A 12,272-nucleotide genomic window follows, 5' to 3' on the forward strand; every position below is an offset into this window, starting at 1 on the left:
CCAATCACAAACGAGAGGGGCATATCGAGATTTAAACATGTCATTGAAAAGTTCAATGAATCTCCAAGAAAACCTAGAAATTCTCAATACATTTAAAACTGAAGGTTATGTTTTTCATGGTGAAGAATTAGTGAATCGTCATTCACTTACCTCCAAATTATTTGCATGTTGGATTACGGCATCCCTTTTCTAATATGTAAATAATGTTGTTGGGTCCTAGCTCTAATTTTTCATTTTGGGTGTTTAATTAAGAATTCAATTCTAATCAAACTTTGTCCTTCTATTTGTAGATGTTGAACGCGAACAACGCTGATGCTAACCCATTCACGCTAATGAGTCTTTGTCAAAAAGTGACTTTTGATGGATCGAACTTTAGCGAATGGATAAGACATCATTAAGAGGATCACAAGAACCACCAATTTTGTCATCTTCCACAAGGGAACTGGCCACCTCCTTGTTCTAATTGATGAAAGTCGATCTATTTATTGATCATAACTAATACAAAAGGAGACGGAGGGTTTGACCAAAAGTCCTCCACAAAGCCTCGCTATGGTCCAAACTCCAAACCCATTCAACCTTATGGAAGGTCCCACGTAGAACGGTAGAAGAAAATTAATACAAAAAGAGAAAGGTTAGTTTGACCAAGACGGTTTGGTAATGATTAGGCTAAGTCAAATTTTCAAGTCCTACCTATTAAAGAAACTTGAATTATTATTTTTATTTAAAAATAACATAAAATTGTTTGGGTTTCTATTTTTCTGACGTAGCGGCCTAATAACACAGGTATAACAGGCGGAACATCGCCTCTGGAGTTACGTTATGGCTCGTTAGTGTAGCAAAGGGAGGAAACGCTCCACTTTTTTGATAATGGTAAAAAAATACCCGTTAAAAACGGTCGAAATGTTAAACAAAGAAACAAAAACATTTTTTTTTCAATTTTTAATATATATATATATATATATATATATATATATATATATATATATATATATATATTCACTTCATTTTTTACACACAACATAATATGGATCAAAACTCCAACACTCCTTCAAATACAAACACATCATCTTCTCTCGGTTTTGCACAATATGAGGTGTACACGAACATCCTCAACTCCCAAAGCACACCGCAACTTCCAATTTTCGGCAACTTTTTCAATCCCTCCTCATCACCACCACAATTCCCTACAACCCTTCCACAAAACCTTTTAAACACACCATGCAACAAAATACCACACAACCACCACTCACGCAAGAAACGGTTCCCGAGACGCAATGTCACACCCCGAACCAGACGACGGAAACGTCTGGGGGCTTGTGCGTGACTTCATCTTGAAATATCATTACAGAGTATATAATTGAAACATAACATCATCATCCTCACACATGTAATATAACAACATTCATTGTTTACATCGAGTATTGTATTTGAATATTAAATGCCAAAATAGTAAGAGTATGATGAAACAAAATATAACACAATATCCATTAGTTTGTTTCGTTCATCTTGCTTCAACGAATTCCTGAGAATACAAGTTATTTTGAAAATGTCAACATATATAATGTTGGTGAGTTCATAAGCATGTTTGTGAAAATGATTTGTATAACTTTGAAACCACCAGAAAATCCGATCATTTTTTGCAAACTATTTAGTATGTTTGTGTCAGATCTTGTATTAATGCATGTATGTTTTTGTTTATTTGACTAAAAGGGGTAAAGAGAATGTAGAGGGAATGTAATAAGCATGTAAAGAGAATGTTCCTAGACAACCCGATGTTGTCTATAAAAGAGAAAGTTGTCATACCAACCCCCGAGGTTGAGTACCAGTACGAGAATGTTTCCGAGTAATTCAAGAGAAAAGAGAACGGTCTTCTATAAACTTCATAACGTTAATTCCTCTAAGTGAGTTGTCATAACCATGCTAAAATAATGACAATTTCACATGTCTTGGCGTTGTTGGATACCGATTTTGATTTTTGATTATAAGGTCTTCATCACCCTAGACTGAGTTAGTCTAAGTGTAGCGAACAGCTCAGGTGTGGGGTGTCATCCCCGTATAGATCTATACACAAATCTCCGCTCTCCCTCCAAGAGACTCTGGTTATAACTACAGGCTACGATCGTACACTTAATAGGTGCTAACCGACAAAACTCAATAGATCCTTAATCGAATTTACGCGAAGAAAAGTATAAACTCATTCCAGGCCCAATGAACCATGTAAGTGAACCACTAAGGCATCGCTAAACATGTAAATAATTTAAAGGCGCAAATTGGAATGAAATTATATAACATGAGCCTGAAATATATATATATATATATATATATATATATATATATATATATGAAAGGACAACTAAGGCCCATTTCACATGTAAGGTATTTACAGGCCCAAATAGCACATAAATAGTATCCAAGGTCCGTCGCACATGTTAATGGGTCAATGAGGCCCAATAAACATATAAATACTATACATGACCTATCACACATAAAAATGGGCCACTAAGGCCCAATAACCTAGAAAATGATCAAATTAATCCGTTTGTTAGTTATCGTTGGTTTTGGTTCAAGTACTCGCTAAAATAGCATGAAAGCCCACTTTTTGTAAAAATGACGTTCTTGGCCCAAAAAGCCAAAAAATTTACAATTAAGACCCAATTTTTGTAAGAATAACACTTTAGTCTCCATTCTGTTCAAAACTTGTGTTCATGACTAGTTTGTGGTAAAAATAACATTTTACACCCATTTTTGTCAAAAATATCATTCTTGGCTTGATTTTTGTGAAAATACACATTTTCTGGTTTTTGAGTTTTTCCGACCTAGTTGTTGGAAAATTTGTATAAAAATCATCGTAAGTCGAAATTTGGATCCGTAAATTCTGGAAGTTTGGAAATTTTGTCTACTTTGTTCAAAAAAATTTCTCATAATTTTTAGTGGCTTCTAACAAGTGTGAAATTGCTCACCTTCACAGGCTGGCCCGAAATTATTTCAAATCTTATAGGCAATTTTGTAAAATTCACCAAAACTTATAGAAAAATCGTATGAAAATGTGAGAGTATTCATTTTAAAGGTGGAAACCTAAACTTCTTGCATGTAAAACAGTTTTGAAAAATATTTCCAATAAGAGGGTCAAAACAGTTCGAGATTGGGCTAAAACTTTCCTGTCAAAAGCTGATTTTTGAGTATAAGTTATGGATCTTTGAGCACAACACTCATTTTTGCTATTTTAAGTGTATAATTCCCAGATCTACAAGTTTATATGTAATATATGTGATAAAACATACTTTTCTCAAGGTTCTTATGAAGATCCAACTGATAAACTTCAAGTTTTTAACATATTTTTAGATTAATGAAGTAATCAACACATAATCACCAAATAATTCATGGAAAACACACATAGTCATGCATATACACATAGATCTACACAAAGCAACTTGTATTCTCCCCCAAAATCATATGAAAACCTACAAAAAGGGGTATGAACTCACCTTGGGGTGTTGGGTTCGGTTTTTGGTGAAGAGATGAGAAGAAGTGGTGTTGTTTTTCGGCCTAGCTTGTTTCTTGAGGAGATCTTCGAAGTTGATATGATTCTAGGGGAATGAACAAGAGATTGATGATATTTGATGAAAGATCTTAGCATAAAGATGAAGTTTAACATCTAAGTCATGAAGTAACTTACCAAGTTAGGATCTTTGATGAGGTACTCTTGAACATACTAGCATACTCATGAAATTTTGGAGTAAAAGATGGAAGAAACTCTTGAAGATTAGAGAGGAAATGGAGTGTAAAGATGAATTTGGAATGAATTATTGTGTGAGAGGGAGAGAGTGGTCGAATTTTAAAGGGGAGGAGAGAGAGATTGAAGTGATGTTTGCATGGAAGACCACCATACAAACATGAGGTGTCTTATGCACATAATTCCTCATTTATCTCTTTTTTTGTTTAAACGCATAATGGATAATGGGTAATGGGCCGAAAATTTGGGCTTAAGACAAGGGAGGTAGATTAGCTTGGACCATTTCTAGCATTGGTTCGAATTTATGAGGCCCAATAAGGAATTTCCGGTCCATTGGGCCTTTAGGGTATCTCACAGCCCAATAGTATAAAAGAATGGGTTCTAAGGTCCATTATGGTTAATTGGAGTTGTTATGGCCCAATAAGGTCTATTAGGGTTAGAATAAATCATTCTAGGCCCAAATGGTCCAAAATGTTATAGATTTGATGAATTTATGTTTTATTGGCCCCTTAGGCCCAATAAGAAAGTCCTAGTCCATAATGAGCTTGAGCCGGGATTTCTAGGGTTTCCAACCCTTATTTGCCCATATGAGATGTATTTGAATGAGCATAGAGTGTAGTATTCACTTAGAGTACAAGACTTACAATTGATGATGGTTTCATGAGAATAGAATTTCCTAGCAAAATGACAGTTGTGACATGCAAGCAGGGGGGATTCGGAAAAAAACAGCCAACAATGGGAGAGCAAGAAGGAAGGGGAAAACGGTCGTGTAGAACCTCCAACATGGTGGACTGCGAATGAAGAATATGCGTTGGTAGTGTTGTGATGCGGAACATCAAAAAAATCCAACTCAGGGAAACGATATGAGAAAAGTCACATTTTGGGAAGTTATGATCGGGAAATGTCACATCCCGAATCCTTAGGTACCAATCTATTTATTTATTAGTTCGAGCATTGAGGATTTTCGAATTACGTGGGGCGTACTAGCCATATACGTCGGGTGTAAGTCCTTATTTGAGTCGGGACGGAGGTAGCGTACACTAGGCGTATGAGGGAGTATGTCGGGCGTCCGTGGGCTGATGCCAAACCCTAAATTACAGGGTTTCACCCCTATTTAAACACATTAGCTCACCATTAAAACTCCCATAATCAGCCTCCATTCCCTTTAAACCCTAATATCGAACCCTAGCCTTGAAATTGAAGATCTTGGAGCCTTTTTGGTAATTTTGTGAATTCTTGTTGAGGAAGAAGGTCAATAAAGAAGGTGGTGTTGCATGTAAGCTTGTGGATCCAGAAACTACCTCACTTTATGCATCTTTTGAAGGTATAAAGTCCATACCTTGCTAATGTTCTTTCTAGATCTCTTTAGATAGGTTTATATGAGCTTTTTGTCCCAAAGCTTGGACCTTTGTGAGTATGGGGTACTCCAGAGCATATTGGATGTCCTTTTACATGTTTCAGAATGCTTAGATTCATAAAAATGGTTGCTTGGTCATTTCCCTTGGTCCATGCATGAGTTAAGGCTATGTTTGGCGCGCCACAGCTAGCTGATAAGCTAACTTATTTTTCGAGCTTTTTTATGTTGTCGTGTTTGGTAAGCCAAAAAGTAGTTGATAAGCTAAGCTAGCTTTTTGAAAAACTACTTAGACTAGCTTTTTAGGAACTTTTTTTTAAATTTTCCAAATACACCCCTTAATTAATTATAGAAACACATATTCTTACATGTCCTTTTATGTAATTTTATATATTTCAGCTAGCTTTTCAACTAGTTTTACCAAACGTTATTTTTTATCAGCTAGCTTTTCAGCTATCAGCTAGCTTTTTATTTAACAGCTAGCATTTCAGCCATCAGCTAGCTTTTCAGCTAGTCCGCCAAACATAGCCTAAGTGGCTTAGAGTGTTGTAAAAGTTAGGGCTTTGTGTTTTGTGCCCTACCTAGCCTTGCAGAGGTTTAAATTCAGTGACTTTATAGGTTAAGACATGCTATAGTGGTTAGATCTGAAGTTGGAATAAGTGTCTTAAAGTTTTAAGACATAAAAGTTGGGATTTTGGGACTAGGTGGAGTACGTCGGGCGTACTCCTGGCTACGACCCACGTAGCCAGGCCCTTCCCTGATTTTGTTGATTCGAGTTGTACGCCCCGCGTATGAAAGCATACGCGCTGCGTACAGACGAGAAATTTGACTATTTGACTTTTGCTAAAATTTGACTTTTTGGTCAAAAGATTTAGGGTTTTGGACCATGGAAGGGAAAAATGGTATTTTTTCCCTTCAGGGGCGTAGTTGTGGGATGTGGACCTGTGAGTTAGGTTATGACCTTAATTGACTAGGATTACTTGTTGTGTTTAGTAGACAGAGTCTAGCTCTGGCAGTTCGGGAGTGAGATTTACCAGTCATAAGTATCAGGGTGATTCTCCTCACTTATTGTCACCTATGTGGTAGAATAGTTATGTAGATATATATGTGATGACCAGTTGGGTCTAAGTGATGCTACTGTGATATGTGATACTATGTGTGCTGACATCGGGCGTGTTGTTTGCCCACTGAGACTTTGGGTAGTGTCCAGGGTTGTTGATAACCCATAACTGTTTATTTGTGTTGTGTTGTGTGTGGTATTTTAGGGAAATCACTAATCTTTGTGCTTATAGTTGTTAATTATATATGTTGCAGGTACTTCTGAGGATCGCGGGAAAGTGAAGGTCTGATTGTACACACTCGCTAGGAGATTTTGTTATTGAGCATTATGTGGCACTTATTGGGTTTTGAGCATAACAAACAAAAACCTATGTGTGCATGCAACCCTAATTCTTGATCTATGTTTTCTCTAATTGAACATACAACTTTTGAACATTAAATGGAAAACCGTAATAGAGGTAGTATATTTTCGAAATCTATAAAATAAGGTTTAGAAAATGTACCTTGATTTTTATATAGCAATAACAATGAAATCCTAGTATTCTTCAAACTTTAAGAACGAGCGTCACAAGTATCACGCCTCTAATAGATCACACCCAAACTAGCAAGAGGATGAGAGAGGAGAGAGGAGAGGGAGAGCTAAGATTTTTGGCTATTCCATTAGGGTTTCTAGTGGCCAAAAATCATAAGCCCAATGGGTCTATTTATAATGCAGATAGAATGCCATGGATAACCTTAATTTGAATATAATATTATTAATTCAAATATGGTAATCATCCACCTCCTTAATTATCCACATGGGATAATCTAGAAACCCTAGGTTATCCTTAGAAAAACCGTCCAACCTTCCCTAGGAAGGTTCTAAAACCTTTTGCTAAACTATTGAGCAATTGCACTTTAGCCCCTACACTTTTAATTAATTCTTTAAATCTTGAAATTAATTCCAATTAATTTCTGAGTAAATATTAGATTAATATTACTATATCTAATTAATATATTATTTTCATAATATATTAACAAATTATTTATTTCAATTTATTAATCAAATAAAGAAAACAGGGTAAAATAGCCAAAGATTTTGAACCTGCAGCATGATATTGTTGGGTTTTGGTCATAAGACATCCTATGTGCTCATACAATCCCTAATGCTTGGATCTAGGTTTCTCTATTGTACATGCAAGTTATCCAAGACTATAAACCCTAATTCTAGCATATGGAAATCGATATTAACATATAATTAGGTTTAAGATATTACCTTGATTGTTATGTAGCAATAACAATCCCAATTCCTCCTTGAATTGACTTTGGAAGGCTTAGAGTCACAAGTGTCACTCCTATAATGGCTTACAAACACCAAGAGCAAATGGAGAAGGTATAAAGAGAGAGGAGAGGTATAAGAATTCGTCTCTAGGACCTCTTGGGAAGGCATGGACGAATTCATGAGCCTTGGGGTCTTTATATAGGTGTAGAGATTAGGGTTTTAGTCCTTATCCTTATCTAGTTGCTTGCCCATCAAGTAACCATAAGATAAGCCTTGAAAACCCTTATCCTAGTCGAATTCTAAGGCCTTATCACCTTAAATTTGTCCAACCTATTAATAAGATAATCCTTACCTTATTTTGTAACTATCACATAATTACAATTCAGCCCCTCTAGTTTAATTAATTACACTTGATCACAAAATTAATTCTTAATTAATTATTGACCAATATTAATTAAACAAATATGATTTCTCCTTTAATATATTATTCTTATAACATATTAATAAACCATAATAACCTCTCTCTTTATTTATTTCTTCAATCAAGTTGCTTTGGTGAAGGCAACCCAAAAGGACCATGCACCATCGGGTCAAGTACATACCAAAATAGTTATGGACTTAGACACTAATCCAACAGTCTCCCACTTGGATAAGTTTAATAACTATTCTGCGTATGACTTCAGATCCTGATCTGCAATCGTAGCTTTCCAAAGCCGCTATCAACTCTGATCCTATCAGATACGCGTGTCCTTAGATAAAGGATCATATATTCCTCCATTCTATATATCATATGAGATATGATTTCAAATCATTCTCTTTGTACTATATCTCGATTCCCGATTTATGACGACTGACTAATTGAACAAATCAAATTAGCCCTAGCTCGGCCGAGCATTTACGTTTGTCATCACTAAACCATCGAGGGGCCCAAACATATCGCTTTTATCCTACTTTGGATAAAAGGAACGGATAAACTTTGATACAATGCTTGCTTGCACTTACTAACCAAATCACACCCAACAATATGTTTTATAACACCAAGTTACTAGTGCGTTTACATATTATCAATGTGCAACCGATTCGCAAGATACAACTCACACATCTCGGTTTCAAGAATATAAGATGTTATCGTCTCACCAGTCACTCGTGATACAATTCATGGAGTGATCCAAGTGAACGTGGGTTTAATCCAATGCTCAAATCATATTCATAAGCACTCATGAACGTTGCAGCAAACATTTGTTTATGTCTAATACTCTTTTAGACAATCCACACACCAATTCACGACAGTCTTCATTCATATCTACTTCCAACATATGAACGACTGTGGCCCATTCAAATAATTCGATTATTCTTAATAAATTCAATTATTCTGGAAGTCAAAACATGCAAATGTGAAACACAAGAATAATTCTAATCCCATATGGCCTCAAACCTTTGAGTATAAATAAAACACCTTTTATTTATCACCACATCGATTAATCATTATTTGTTGTTTCGGATAATCAACTTCTTAATTGAATTATTACACTTGTCCTATGCTCCTAGCATGCACACAATGTTTACCTATGGTTCTTACTTTGTGAAACAGACCAAATTGAGCACATTTCCAATCATTCTCATTTCACAACTCCAAATCCTTTTTAATAAGTGAAAGAATATCAAATTCTTGCTACTTATAGAATATGCTAGATTCTAACACTTTATACAATGATACTTTCGTAATGTCACTACACCAAAGTCACAAAGACTATTGCCAATGATATTACAAAGTCTTCTATCGGAGATTGTTACAAGACAATTCCTTAGATATGATGTCTCTCACTCAAAGTACATTCCTTTGAACATCCTTTTGCATAAAAGTTTCTAATCTAGTCATAGATTTTCAATATTCAATTCCCAATATGGACATGCTTCCATATTTTCCATATGACAACTCATTCTTAATAGAATCTTATCTATTCGTAATGATGTAGATATGGTCCATCCAATACCATGCTTCCAACTACTCACAAGCGACCAATCCTCGTCAAACTTTGGATTGTCCTTTGATAGTTGTTTAATTATTTTAGTCAAAACCAATTCTAGTCCCTTTTCCCTCTAAATGCACTCGACATTTGGAAAATTTTAGAATGGTCAAACATTAAAGCATTTACAATCGATCCTATACCCGAAGCGTATGGGACACGACGCATAATGTTTTATTTGCTATGTTCTCAAAATTCGAATTGTGAAGAGGAATGCCGTAATCATAATCGAAATTTTAAGAATACACTATGTACCCTTGACTAAATTTATTAATATTTCTCAACCTAATCCTTTAGATTTGAAATGAAGCATAATATTCTCTCCCTTAATTATAGCAAAACAACTTTACAACCCTTACGACTTTGCAAGGTATAACTCTTGTTTTCTATAATTAATATTGCCAACTTGCAATACGTGCCTTAATAATCATACAATCATAACATTTATGCTCCCACTATCATGATGATTATTATAAAACATAACACTTATGCTCCCACTAGCTTCGACATGTATTCATAAACATCTTAACTTTCAGAAAAACAATACCTATTGAATTTCTTAAGTCCATGTTTCTAATACTTAATGCTTTGATAATCTTTTATCAAGGCTTCTTGAACTTATACACCTTTGCCTTAGATAGTTCATATGCGTGTCTAAACAATTAAGACTAATTGCCAAACCTCACAATTCAAATTATGGAAAGGGATACCGTAACCATAATCGAATTCGAGAATGCAATTTTACAATCACTATCTTCTTAAAATCTTTCTTAGTGAAAGCATTTCCTCACAATCATTTTCATGAAGGAGGAAATCTTATGACACTTAGATTTAAACGGTGTATTTGTTCCTATCCATGTGAATTTGTCAAAACCAAAGTTTACGACAAATTCAAACTCATATGGATCGAACTTTCTTGATCTCGATTTCTTGCCTTTATGGTAGCACAGCTGCCCACCATGTCTTCCAAGTAGTTAAGCAGCTCACCTTTTCTTATCAATGTACTTTCCATTGATCAAGGTCCTTGCCTTTTTATGCATTCAAATGAGAACTCATAGGACTCACATGCATAATTAACTCAATTGGAATGGCACAGAAACAAAATAATGTCAACACGATATGTTGTAAACCTCAACTCGTGTGCTAGTGATGATTGATAAGGTTTATTTGATTTTTTCTTGAAACCTTTCAAGACCATTAAGACTCCCACTGACTCCTTGACATATAAGATTCTCTTGTCAATAACCATTTCTTGACAAACAAATATTCAAGAGTTAGTGTAGCTTTTATCAAAACACTTCATAAATTCGTCCTAGTTGGTCTTTGTCTTATCCAAGACATCACAACTTTCCACATTTGATGAATGTTACAAACCTTTTTAATACTTTTCACTCAATGTCACAATCTTAACTTTAACACTTGTTATTGGAACGAAGTATGATTGACTTCTTGATTTAACCATTTATTCAATCCTTGATTCCTCTTCTTAAACATACAATTGTACTAAGACTCACTTAGAGGATCAATTGAGATACGGTTCTTAATCATTAAGACCTATCATAAAGCATAAAAGTTACTCTCCCTTCTTCTTAGAATGGAGAAACTCTTATCTTTCTGCCTACTTGATTCTTCTTATTCGTTTTGCTATTGATTTAAACTTTTTCAATCAATTAATAATTACCCTTAATCTTGTAAGTATAATCATATTTACTAAACCTTTAGTGAATCATGACGAATATCATTGTTACTCTTATGGTGGATTTGATTAACATGCAACTTTGTGTGCTCGATCTCCTAGCCCTTCACTTGACACTTTGTCAATGAATTAGTCTAATTTCCAAATATGAAATTTCTCATTCATCGTGCAACCAAGTTGCATGATTCCAAGTTTCTGTCCAATTGAAACTTGGGCGATGAGAAACTCTCCCTATTCTGTAAACTCTCGACTTTCCATAATAAGAACCAAATCGATTATTTCAAATAATAGAAACATTCAAACATCAATTTTTTCATATACGCCATTGCAAGGATAAATAAATAAAATCAAAATTTATTTTATTGCGGAAAAATTTGTCCTTACAATGCAACTCATTGAAAAACTTATGCTAATACATCTTTCTTAGCAATCTAATTCTAACTCTAAGTAGTAGCTCAATATTCTAATCGTGGAATATCATCTTCATGGAATATGATATTCATGGAGTGATCCAAGTGAGCGTGGGTTTAATCCAATGCTCAAATTCATATTCATAAGCACTCACGAACATTGCAGCAAACATTTGCTTATGTCTAATACTCTTTTAGACAATCCACACACCAATTCATGACAGTCTTCATTCATATCTACTTCCAACATATGAACGACTGTGGCCCGTTCGGATAGTTCGATTATTCTTAATAAATTCAATTATTTTGGAAGTCAAAACATGCAAAGTGAAACACAAGAATAATACTAATCCCATATGGCCTCAAACCTTTGAGTATAAATAAAACACATTTTATTTATCACCATATTGATTACTCATTATTTGTCGTTTCGGGTAATCATTACCTTACTTGAATCACAACACTTGTCCCATGCTCCTAGCATGCACACAATGTTTACCTATGGTTCTTACTTTGTGAAATAGATCACATTGAACACATTTCCAATCATCCTTTTTCCATAAGTTAAAGAATATCAAATTCTTGCTACTTATAGAATATGCTAGATTCTAACATTCTATGCAACTATCCTTTCTTAATGTCACTGCACCAAAGTCACAAAGACTATTTCCAATGATATTACAAAGTCTTCTATCAGAGATTGTTACAAGACAATTCCTTAGATATGATGTC

This window comes from Lactuca serriola, chromosome 2 (assembly GCF_051521515.1).
Source record: "Lactuca serriola cultivar US96UC23 chromosome 2, Lser_US96UC23_V15, whole genome shotgun sequence".
Taxonomy (NCBI): Eukaryota; Viridiplantae; Streptophyta; class Magnoliopsida; order Asterales; family Asteraceae; genus Lactuca; species Lactuca serriola.